This window comes from Cimex lectularius, unplaced genomic scaffold (assembly GCF_000648675.2).
Source record: "Cimex lectularius strain Harlan isolate CLEC.00 unplaced genomic scaffold, Clec_2.1 scaffold418, whole genome shotgun sequence".
NCBI lineage: Eukaryota > Metazoa > Arthropoda > Insecta > Hemiptera > Cimicidae > Cimex > Cimex lectularius.
In genome coordinates, this window is record NW_019393094.1 from 37,971 (window position 1) to 50,996 (window position 13,026).

Genomic DNA, 13,026 nt, shown 5'->3' on the forward strand with positions numbered 1-13,026 from the left:
GACTTTTTTTTCATCTCAACTAAAAACCTTAATTAATTGTAATGTATTAATTGGTCAAGCGGACCACGAAATTAGTGAATTTAATTATTATTAACATTGTCAAAGAGAAACCTCCAATACGGATAAAACTAAAATGGAAAGTTATTAACATCCTAATGATCTGATACTCATGGACCCAAGAGGCGACATGAACAGGATGGAACAAAGAATGAAAAAGCCCTTCATTGAGAATGGCACCTCTGTTGGTACACTGACGGATCTAGAACGCAGAAAGATACAGAGCAAGAGTATTCTCTCCTGGAACCAAATACTCAGAAAGCTTGGGAAAATAAACGTGTATCTTATAGGCTAAAGTCTATGTACTTATGTGAATTTCCCAGTTCAAGCTGAAAGGTAGAAAGTCAGCTATCATGTCAGATAACCAAGCAGCCATCAAAGCACTAAGTTCAAACATCATTACGAGTGAATTGCAAAACTAAACTAATTAGGTTACAACAAAATCACCCTCTGCTGGGTACTAAGACACGTGGGAATAGAGAGCGAACAACGCCTTGCAAGGACCTGATATAACACATCACGTGCAAATTCTACAATGAAGCAAAAGACACCAACCCACAAACTAACAACAGTGACGCAACATTTGCCCGCAGGAGGAAGTGTTTTGGGATATACTACATAACCATAGAAGAAACTCAACCACTGAAACCTTGGTGAATGGCTTAAGTACAGAACAAAGAAGAAAGTCCGGATAAAACTAACAACGTTCATACATATTTTTATTAGCTTTCGGGGCCCGCTTGACCAAATAAATTCTTTTCAATTAATTAATCTTTAATTAAGGTATTGGTTGAGATAAAAAAGTCAATGTCACAAGCGGGATTCGAACCCACGACCTTCGGCTAAATACGCCGCTGCTCTACCACTTGACCTATCGTGACTTCGATCCGCTCGGGCACTAACTTCCCATCTCAACCCTACCTTTTGAATTTTCCCTCTTTTTTTGCCATTTTTCAAGTGGTAGAGCAGCGGCGTATTTAGCCAAGGTCGTGGGTTCGAATCCCGCTTGTGACACTGACTTTTTTATCTCAACCAAAACCTTAATTAAAGATTAATTAATTGAAAAGTTCATACATAGTTTTTCTATACATTTAAACGCTAATTGTACATATTTTACAAGTTAGATATACTGTTTTGATATGTTTAGTTCTCATTGCTATAATGAAAAAATTTTCCTGTAGAAAATAATTCGAAAATGGTCACCAAAGGTAAAAATGAATTACGTAATTACAACTCGAAAATTAACCTATCTACCTAGTTAACATTACTTAAGCAGTGTAAAACCCATTGCTAACAACATTCGCAAGACTTTGCTAATCTAGGAGAAGTTACGACCAAAGAACGTAGGATTAAAGGTATATTTGCCGCTCGACACTGTAGACTGCTTTACTTTTGTATACAAAGTTTCAGACCAAAACAGTTAACATTGAAGTTGTAAATTGCATTGTGCTTTAGTGCACTTTAGGTGCTGTAATGATTTTTTAAAATTGATATTTGATACAATTATTTCATAGCTTATTTCCTTTCAGAATAAGTTATTATGACTTTTTTTAAATTTTCCTTAGTTTCATTAGTTTAAATAGTTCAAATATGGTAGAACTTCTACGCAAAAGTTCCTTAAATTTGAGTATGAGCCAATTCATTCATATTTACATGAATTTTTCTTTGTCCAAATATTTTATTAGCTAAAATTTTTGTGCGGACGTAAATTTTATGGTTAAAGCTTTTTTTAAGTGTCAATTAGCAGAAAAAACGAAAAAAACTATTTTGATCAAACACCTCATTGTAACCTCCAGAGAGATTTATTTGGTTTAGGCAAAAAGACATATTTATAGCGCTCAAAGTGAAATTAATTGACAAAGTTCGTAAAACGATCTTAACAGGTTTATATTTACAAGTCTAAAAACGCCCAGGGAAAAAATGTATTTGGATTTTTGGTAATAAGCGATACCATTTATTTCAATTTAAGACCAAAACCATTACTCGATTTATCATGTTTAACATTAAATACTGAACAAATACGCTATTGATAAATGCCTTTTGGCTCAATAGGAATAATAATAAAAAATGGCTCAACATTCATCAAGGAATAATTGTACAAAAACATTCTCCCTTTTATTCGTACATCAGAAGTCAACAGTGTTACTACCTTCACAGGTAGAAAGTGAACCAAGTATCCCAAATCGGCATTTTTATAAACGCCAAAAGTTGAAACTAACTTCATACATACTCTGAATAATAAAGGTGTTCCGCTCCCGACAGGTACGTTCGGATTGTCAATCCTAACCGCCCTATTCTAATTCGCATGCTAATTTCATTTCAGTACTTTGTAACTTCAAGTCGGTTTAAAAGTAAACGGCAAAAGTTTCACATTATCTATTTATTGATTAGCATTACAGGTGGATGACCCCATAACCAGCACAGTCATACAACATCTAAAATTAGGATATGACTGCATTGTAAAAACATCAATAAACTTAATTATAATCATGAGGATACGTATTTACATATTTCATTTTTGAACACATTAACATAGCAACCAAATATATCCAAATTATGTAGGTGTGTCATTAAACCAAATTTCCCGTAATTAGTTTTATCCAATTTTGCATAGTTTCAACCATTAATTATTATCCCACTGATGTTCTAGCTTGCAAATTTAACAAATCGAAGCCAAACACAACAATAAAAGAAAAACAGAAAAAAAATTCTTTCAGGGTAAATTATCAATCTTGGTTTGGAACATTAATATAGTACAATATTTTATTTATCAACAGGCCCACAACCAGTATAGTACATGTATAGCAAAAAACTATACACTGGTCGATATACTAAACAAATATATATAATATTATAATCAAATGGAAAAGCAGCGGCGTATATAGTATATATATATATATTTTTTCCATTTGAGCTATCGTGACCTCGATCCACTCGGACACCAACTTCCCATCTCAACACCACTTTTTGAATTTTCCCTCCTTTTTGCCATTTTTCAAGGAGAGAAAGAGAGCGGCGTATCTAGCCGAAGATTGTGGGTTCGAATCCCGCTCGTGACACTGACATTTTTATCTCAACTAAAAATCTTAATTAATTGAAAGATGTTAATTGGTCAAGTGGACCACGAAACTAGTGAATTTATGAGGAGGGATGCACATCTCCTTCATGTTAAATTGTAGAGATCAAATTACATGTCTTTTTTTAGATTTATAATGTTAATTTGTAAATTTACGGAAGACGTCTAATCCTTTAACTCAGGGAATCTCCGGGAACAAATTGGCGCGGATTACGTGAAATATGGTTTGGGGGGGGGGGTTGAGCAAAGTTATGTGGAATGTACCAAACAGTTTCGTTCCGTGGTTTTCGTGATTCTTATTTTTTTATGTAAATTGTTTAAAGTAATTCCAATTAGTTTTATGACCTGGCAATGTTTTAAAGTTTGAACTAGCGTTTTCTGGCTTTAATCATGATTGTAATTACCGAATTTTAAAAATAATCCATTGTTAAAATATAAATGAAAAAATTTTTACCCTAGATTGTAGTGCTCCTGTGAGAAAACATCCATTTCATCTTACCTACAACAGAAAAAAACAAATAAAAATAAAATCCATGATACTTAAAATACTATTTTTCAAAACAATCTCGAACTAATAGATATATTCATAACAAAAAGTGTAACTTGGTAAAAAAAAAATATTTAAAAAACTAAAAATCACGAGGATTTACTTTTATCTTTCGTGGTGCAACGATGTTTTAATAGAGTTTCGTGTGCTATGTGTGCCACAGTTTTATTGAGCAGCGAGACTTCTTCCTGTCCTGTCCGGAAGTTCCGACTTCCTACGAACCGAGTGCTTTGACATTGTTGTTATACTACACTCTGTGTCCATTTTCGAAGAGTTCCGATCGTTAGTTTTCTATTCTTGTACTATAGTTGTGGCTGATCTCTGCCAATTAATAATTGCGTGGGTTTTGTTTGAAGTCATCATCCTTACTATTTTTATATAATTTTTTTAAATAATTATCTACCAAACCGTTTACTTAAATTGATTTCAACCTATATCATTCTTCACATTTTTAATTCTCTTTCACTAAAGATATTCCCAACATATTTTAAAATAACTCTTGTTATACCATTGTTTACAAAAGTGGATTAGATATCGATGACTATCGACTCATTTCTTTATCCCTATCCTTAGCAAAAATCATATATGTATGTAAATGTATCAAAATCGATTAATTAAATCTCTCTGCAAAAATAATATAAATTGTAATAATCAGTTCGGGTTTCTTCTCAGCACAAATCGGAATAAAAAGCCCTATTTGAAGTTAATAATTTGTTCCGTTATATTTCGTGGTCCGATTGATCAAATAACTTCTTTTAATTAATTATTTCTTTACGTAAGATATTGGTTGAGATAATTAATTGAAAGAAGTTATTTGGTCAATCCACGAAATCTAATGGATTTAATAAGCAAAATGAAGTAATATCTTCTCTAAAGCTCTGCGTGGCCATTTCATTTATCGCCGAGAATCGAATAGATTACACAACATTTGAAAAAGGGAGGGAAAATTCGAAAGGTGGATGGGAAGTTGGTGCCCGAGTGGATCGACGTCACGAAATATATTTTATTATTATATAATTGTATAAACAAAAAAAAGAAATACAGAAAAATTAGGTTCATTAATTCAAATAAAACGCCACATAAATAGTTTTCAACTTTTTAAAAAATAAGATGAACAGTGGAAAATAAAACTGGTTTGTACAAAGTTGATGATAATACGAATACATTTTCAAACTTCAATTATTCGAAATTGTCTAATGTTATTATACATAGTTTATAAAGAACAAAAATAAGATACAAAGTATTAATAATAATAATTAATAACAAAAAGTGCGTTGTGCCCATTTTAATTTAGTTCTGATTATTAGTTTATAATTGAATAAAAAAGATAGCACGTTGAAAAATCATCCTTGCATATGAAAGAAATGGATTTCAAATCTTCTCAATTGATCTAATATACATTTATAAATAATATTTATTGCCTTGTGTATATATATGGTGGTGTATTTTAGGACGTATCATAATATAAACTATGTACCACCTGCTTAAATGGACTCTCGTGCAAAATGAATTTTTTTGTCAGTGCTGAAAGAATGTCATTTCAATCTTGCTATTTAAAAGTATTAATATATTTCGATTAATTAATCTTTATGAAAAGTATTGGTTGAGATAAAAAGTCAGTGTCACGAGCGAGATTCGAACCCACAACCTTCGGCTAAATACGCAGCAGCTCTACCACTTCAGCTATCATGACTTCGAATCCCGCTCGTGACACTGACTTCTTTATCTCAACCAATACCTTTCATAAAGATTAATTAACTGAATGGTGTTATTTGGTCAATCGGACCACGAAATCTAATGGTGTTAATATATGAACCCAAAAAAACCATTCTGGTTTTAAATAAATAAAGTTATAATATAAACTACTGAAAATTGAAAATGCTTTACGTACATGAAAAACAAAATAAAAAACATCTGTAAAGTTCGTAAAAATGTTTAATAAAAAGTTAATAATAAAAAAGTTAAATGTTTTAGAAAAATGTTTGGGATCGGGCTTAATAAAATGCCGAAAACTTGGCAAAAATGTACAACTTTATTCGGGCCACATCCTCGATCCAAAACATCAATATGTTAATAGTCGCTGGTCAATAATTCTCCGTGTGAAAAGTTTTAATCGAATATTGTCAAATGAGGTGTGAAAAAGTCCTCATCACCTTAGCATCACAAAATTGGAAATAAATTCGGTGTTTTCAAGAAATTTGTTACAATTAAAAATTAAGAAAAGTGCACCAGAAACCATTTAATGACACCATATGATAACATTGTTTTTACCAGGGAAAAATGCACCATGCATGCAGATAATGCATGGCATATACTACATGTATCAACCAATTTAACTGAAAAAATATCGATTTTTCTTTACCTTAACTTTCCATATTGTAATAAAGTCTTTGAAAATTCATGCCTTATGCTTTTGATGCATAAATAATTAATTTGTATTTTCGTCTCATGAAATTCTACGAACTAAAATTTAGAAAAACAGTCAAATCTAATCTAATTCTAATAATGATTTTAATGTAACAAAACGACCTTTTTAAAATTTTGTTGGAAAATTAATTCTGAGTATTTAAAATGTTAAAAGATAGTGAATATACGCATACACTAATACCATGTAAAAATTTTGCCTGACTTGGGTGTGGTTATAAAGAAACAGTTATTTAAAAACTCGTACGCCGATATGTCGAACTGCTTCCGTAGCGATCCTGGGTCAAACAAAACGCTGTTGTTTTGCTGAATTTATCTGGTTAACTATTGTTTTTGGGAGAGTGAGTCACTGTAACAAATCCATACAGAGGAGAGTGCCTTAATCCTCTTTGTGTAGTTATATCCTACATTAATCCCAAGTCATTACTTCAGTTATGATAAAAACCATGATAAATAAAATTTCGCATTAAACATGTAGTAGGAATGCCCAGAGATTCAAATACAAAATATTTTATTATTGGAACCAATAAATATTCATTCTAAAGCTTATAATCTTTTAAACGAAGAAATATAAAATGTTTATTTGTACTTATAATTTTTGTTGTTTTGTTGAAGCATCCAATCATTGAGAAAAAATATAAATGATAATTTGGAGATCGTGAGATGCAGTGTGGTGTGACGTAGGTTTTAGAAAAACATGTTCTTTATCGTACCAACGTTTCGATCTTTATTGAGATCATCTTCAGTGCTCAAAGTGTTTTTTTTTTCGAATTTTCCCTGTTTTTACCAATTTTCAATATTTCATATGTCAAAAATACTATTTGAAATGTTGAAAAATGGAAAAAAGGAGGGAAAAATTCGTAAGGTTGGGTTGAGATGGGAAGTTGGTGTCCGAGTGGATCGAAGTGGTAGAGTGGTAGAGCTATGGCGTGTTTAGCCGAAGGTCATGGGTTCGAATCCCGCCGTGACACTGACATTTTTTCTCAACCAATACCTTTCATAAATATTATTTAATATCATTATTATTAGTAATAATTTTTTATTTATAAATTAAATAAAACGAAAGATTTTCATGAGATGTTGAACATAATTGCAAAGTATTTCAACATTATTATATTTGTGAGCAGTTTATCTTTATATATTCCGAAACCCAATAAATAGAAAAATTAACAGATAAGCAGTTTTAAGTAAATGAACTAATAAAACAGAAAATTTTGAAGATATAAACAAAGAAAATATGCTTAGTATGTTTTTTTAAAGAATTTTCCAAAATAAAGATTTGTAATGATTTATATGGTAACAAAAGACAGGATTCTATAATAAGCATTAAATTATATTAATATCTAACAGGAAAATTATTATTAACGTTAAACATTTGGGTTTAATGATAGGTAGTGAAAAACTTGATTTTTCTTTTGTCCTTAACCTATCTCTTAAGTTTATGTTTTTTGAAGGTATGTAAGTGGTATAAATACTCAAAAATAATTTCATAAGTAGAAAAAATTGTTAGGTGAATCATTCGATTGGGTTCGAATCCCGCACGTTACACTAACTTTTTCATTCCAATCAATACCTTATATAAAGATTAATTAATTGAAATATATTATTAACTTTAATATATATATGCAACGAAGGCAAAAAAACTATATTAAAAACATTACGTAAATTACTTAAACTTTTTTTTTGCTTCTTAGATCATATGATCACAAAGAAAAGGTTCTCGAAATTGGTTATCACTCGTTTCCCGTCTCCTCTTGTTAAACATATAAATGTTTGTAATAAAAGGTGTAAAATATTAGTTTACATTTAGGTACAAAAATAAATCAGAAAGTGTATGTCTTATAGGTTTTTATCCTTACGTTATATACAAAAAAATCAATTTCAAATTAAAAACGAAAATAGAAAAATTTAGAGAAATACAAATTATCCTACAGTCTGTCATTATTAAGGTTGTTAGAATAGTGTTCATAGAATTTCATGCTTTGTACCTACATCGAAAGATAAGTGATTGAATCAACATTGGGGTGGGACAACGTTGGTGATAAAGTAAATATATAAATATTGAACCATGCTCCACCTTAAAAGTAAACAGAGAAACCTGAATTATGAATGGGCTGGTAGCAGAATGTCCTGGTCAATTTTTATCTACAGCTAATTTAAATATTATTATCGACACATCGAATGTGTTGATCCTGCAGCAGATAGGATCTTAAATTAAGAAATGTTTGTATGGAAATTAAGAAGGAGTAGAAAAATAACTTTATTCTGGGACTGGTGTCCTCTAAGAATAATATACATGAAATAAATAAAGGAAGTTCCTTCTATGAAATTAAAAGTAAAATGAGATAGAAATCTTGGCAAAATTTAATGTAAGGCAGGCCAGAAGAAAAAATTACAAGAATATTAAACAAAAATATCAAATATTGACGAAAGGTCACTGCTTGGAGGGAGAGGAGGTGATTATACAGGTGGGATTTAAAGGAGGAAAAGGAGGCAGCGTGACGAATAGCAAGGGGAAGGGAGTTCCAGAGTTTAGGGGCTCGGGTCAGAAAGGATCTTTCGAAGGTATGAGTTGTATGGTGCGGAAGGATAAGGTCGATTGGGGATGAGCGGGTGTTACGAGTTTGAGGAGTTGAATTGGAGGGATTGGGTGATGCAAGGAGGACGACGAGTTTGGATGGACTGGAAAATAAAGCAACCTAGGAAATACTGTGCACGAAGGAGGGGAAGAGCCAGGAAAGTTGGAAATACAACCCCGAAACCCGGGACCCCTGTGGGGTGCCGAACACGAATCTTACGCCACAATTATAATACGCTTCAATCGCGCGTTCCCCCCCTCCGAGAGACTACCGTGTGCCACACAGCTATAATCGAAGGAGGGAAGTATAAGGGAAGATACAAGAAGTTTACGGGTGGAGAAAGGTAAGAGAAGCCAGGACCGACGAAATAGGCTGAGGGAGGCAATACAATGGCGGGAAATTTGGGAAATGTGAGGATGCCAGGAGAGGTTTTAGTCAAAGACTACTCCTAGGTTTTTAACCGAGGAGCAGAAAGAAATGGGATGGTTATTTAGCAGGAGAGGTGGGATGCTGTTGAAGGAATTGAGGACTTGCCTGGACCCGATAATTATGGCGGTGGTTTTGGAATGATTGAGGACTAGGGAAATTTTTATGTGCCCATTCGTTGATGGAATTTAAGTCTTTTTGGATCTTGGGAATGGCCGAGTGAAGATCGGAAGGGTGAAAGGATACGTATATTTGGGAGTCATCGGCATATAGGTGATAGTTACAGGACTGGATGGAGTCGGGCAGGTCGTGGATATAAATGGAAAAAAGGATAGGAGAGATGCTTGGGCCACCCAGATTTTAGAGGGAAGAAGAAGGAGGTAAGGCCGTTGGGAAAGGGAGACAGCTTGGTGTCGATTGTTAAGGTAGGAGTGGAACCACGGATGGTGCTGGCGGAGAAGGAAAAACATTCGAGTTTAGAGAGGAGAGCAGAGTGAGGGACAGAATCGAAGGCTTTGGAAAAATCAAAAAGGACAAGTATAACATTCCGTTGGTCCATTGATTAAGAGATAAACAACCACACAAAAACAGCAGAATACAAATTTACGACTCACAACGCTGTTTCACACGGAACACGATGACACCACAAGAATAGCAGCACACTATGTGAATATGGAATACTTGGTTAAAAATTTATATTTATATCTTAAATTGTATTTTTTCCAAACAACATATGTTTTGTTATTTACCCAGGCCCTGAAGATGACCAAAATAAAGGTCGAAACGCGGCAAAAATAAGAAAAAGGTGTTTTTGTAAACTATCTGATTCTTGACCGCTCCTCATGACTTGAATGAAGTATGAAACAACAGGCCACTAGAAACGCACATTAAAAGATACGTAAAAACAGATCTAGTCGTTGTAATTAATTTGTATTCAAAAACATATGAAATGATTTTTTATTTTATTTTAGTTAGTGTGCTTAGATGACATTTTTTAGTTTTCATTTTTTATTGTTTAAACTTTAGATTTTTCTTGTAGGACTCTAAATCAACAATCTATTACTCGCTAATTTTTGACTCATGTTATGGCTATTCTTGTAATGAGCCTCCATACCCTCATCTTGACGGTCCTTCTCAGAATAGAAGGAAAGTACCTCACGATGGATACGTACTGCTGCATAAGGGAAGGTAAGAGGCATGTTCTTTGTCGGAATCCCGGTGGAAGACCGTCGAGAAACTGCACTGGATACCAAGAGAGACTGAGCGGGGGAGAGATGGATGATGTAGCGTACGAATTAAACAGACTAAGGGACGACGTAGCCCGGGGTAACGTCACCAATTGGCCGAGGGCAGCGGAGATGAACAAGTTAGAAGTAAACTTTGAGTTGACGATGATCGCGAAATCAATGGACGTCTTGTGTAGCTCTGACTTTTCCAAACACGCTCACAGCAGTTTCTTTTACCCAACGGTGTTCACTCTTTTGACGTCTACAGCCTACAACAAGTCTGAGTATCACCCATCCCCAGGGCAGTTCATATACGAAGAAATCGAGAGCTTCCGGGCGAATCCAGGATCACCTGCAGACTTGGAAAACTTTGACGTCACAACGACCAAAACTCCCATAATAGCAGCTCTGTACGGTTTTATGAGATGGGTCGGTTGCCACGCTCACACGCGCGATATTCCAGAGAGTGACGAAGAGCTGGCAAAACGAGAAAAAGACAAACTACCGCTCAAAGACCATTACCAAATTTTATGCGTTTTCGGGCCAAGTGAAGGTCTCAGGAAAAGTAAAGGCAGATCGTATACAAAGGGCCAACCGCGAACTCAGTGCTATTGGGAACTCGAAGGCCAAGATCCTTATTTTCCACACCTCTGCGCTTTCTCTCTGGGTACAGAAATAGCTTTGTTTCGCCCATTAAATTTCATTACATACTTCATAGCACTACTCAATCTCCGTCTAAAAGTCTACTCAAGTCCGTGAATGCTAAGGGGTCAAATTATAAAATTAAGAGAGTAAATAGACACATATGAGAATAATATCATATGTCTGTCAAAATCATAAAATTGCTAAACAAATAAATTAACTTATCCAAAACCTATTCAGGTTCTGTATTATATACAAAAAATTCCTATTATTATATAGGTACCGTAGATTTTAAATACTAAGAAATTTACATGTTTTTCAGAATGACAACGTTTGTATAAATTTTTAAGTATGATAGTTTGTGTAATTAATTAAGCAAATTGAACAATTGTAACGAATTACATCTAACACAATTCCTTTGGTTGAACAAGACAACTAGATAACCAACGGTATTTATCAGAAAAATACAAATTTTTAAAACTAAATAACAGGTAAAGGTTCTCACTAGAATTTGAGTTTACTTTTTAACTACCTTTATTGACCATAGGACTTGAACTACGCAAAAATCCTAGGGGAAAGGGTTGTAGATAGATTTTTACCTTTTTTACTAAATCAGTAACCACAAACTTATGGATTTTATGGAACTGCGAAATGAAACGTCTTTCCAAATTTAATTATTTCATTATTGGTTTGACATGTAGCTCTTTTAAATATATTACATTTTATAATACTGTATAAATGGTATTAAAAACACCAAATCGTCTTCGGGCTCTGCGCTGTGTGCAGATGACACTACGTTTGTACGACCCTCTTACAGAATTGTTACGATTTCTAAAGAACTAATGCTGTCTGTAGATAGATTCTTCAAATACTTCAGCAAGAGAAGATTAAGACCAAATAGCAGCAAAACAAGCTGTTTTGTTTTAGCCGTAGACTCATAGGGTTCCCCTTGAGGGTTGGTAACGAGGTCATCCCATCATCGACCAGGAGGGTTAAATACCTTCGCGTTCACTTGGAAACTGAACTAAATTTGGGCTTGTCGAGAAAAAATGATCAGCCGCTCTAGCACTGAAGTATATCAGTATATCGTAGCAACGAATTTCGATAGTATTAATAGATGAAACGTTTGGCCTAAGTGGTATGTCCAATCTGTGGATTTTTAGAAGGCCATATTTTTTGGGGGACATCATACTCTCACTACCTTGCTTGGGGTGTCAAGAACCCTATCCTGAATAGGTTAAGTTAAAAAGCCTGTGCTGTAAACGAAAAACACTTCTTGATTTATTTATATATTTACGTAACTATGTTATAGTGTTATCATTCTGTAAAAAATGTTGTTATTATTACAATTAATTAAGGAGGGAAAATTCAAAATTTGGGGTTGAGATGGGAGGTTGGTGTCCGAGTGGATCGAGGTCACGATAGCTCAAGTGGTAGAGCAGCGGCGTATCTAGCCGAAGATCGTGGGTTCGAAGCCCGCTCGTGCCATTGACTTTTTATCAAAACCTTAATTAATTGTAATATATTAATTGGTCAAGCGGACCACGAAATTAGTGAATTTAATAGTTGTTATTATTATGTTTCTTATTAAACCTTTATTTCAAAGTGTAATTTAAAACCTTTTTTTTCTTGGTAAAAAGTTTTTAGGCATGTTTTAGATGCCTCCCACAGATAATGTAGTTCTTTTAACGTCAAGAATTATTTGTTTCATTTGCGTGACTCAAAAAGTTATTTGTACAACTGTAGCGTCACGGTTTCGTTTAAAACTTTTTCTTTGGTTTCTTTTTATACTTTATAACGCTTCCTAATGACAGACTCAATGTTCTTCTGTTATCTAAACGTTAAATTGTTCTGAATTGGGGACTCTGTTGTTTTGAACAGTCACGAAGATTATATTTTTTCTTTAACTTAAACGATTTATGGGTTTTTACCACCTCGAAGATGTGTGATAGGTACGCTAGGTCTAGATTTGAAACTTTTGAAGGAGAGCACATCACCAAATCATTCCCCGAGATTAAATGGTCCAAAATCTTGGGGTTTGTGAACAGG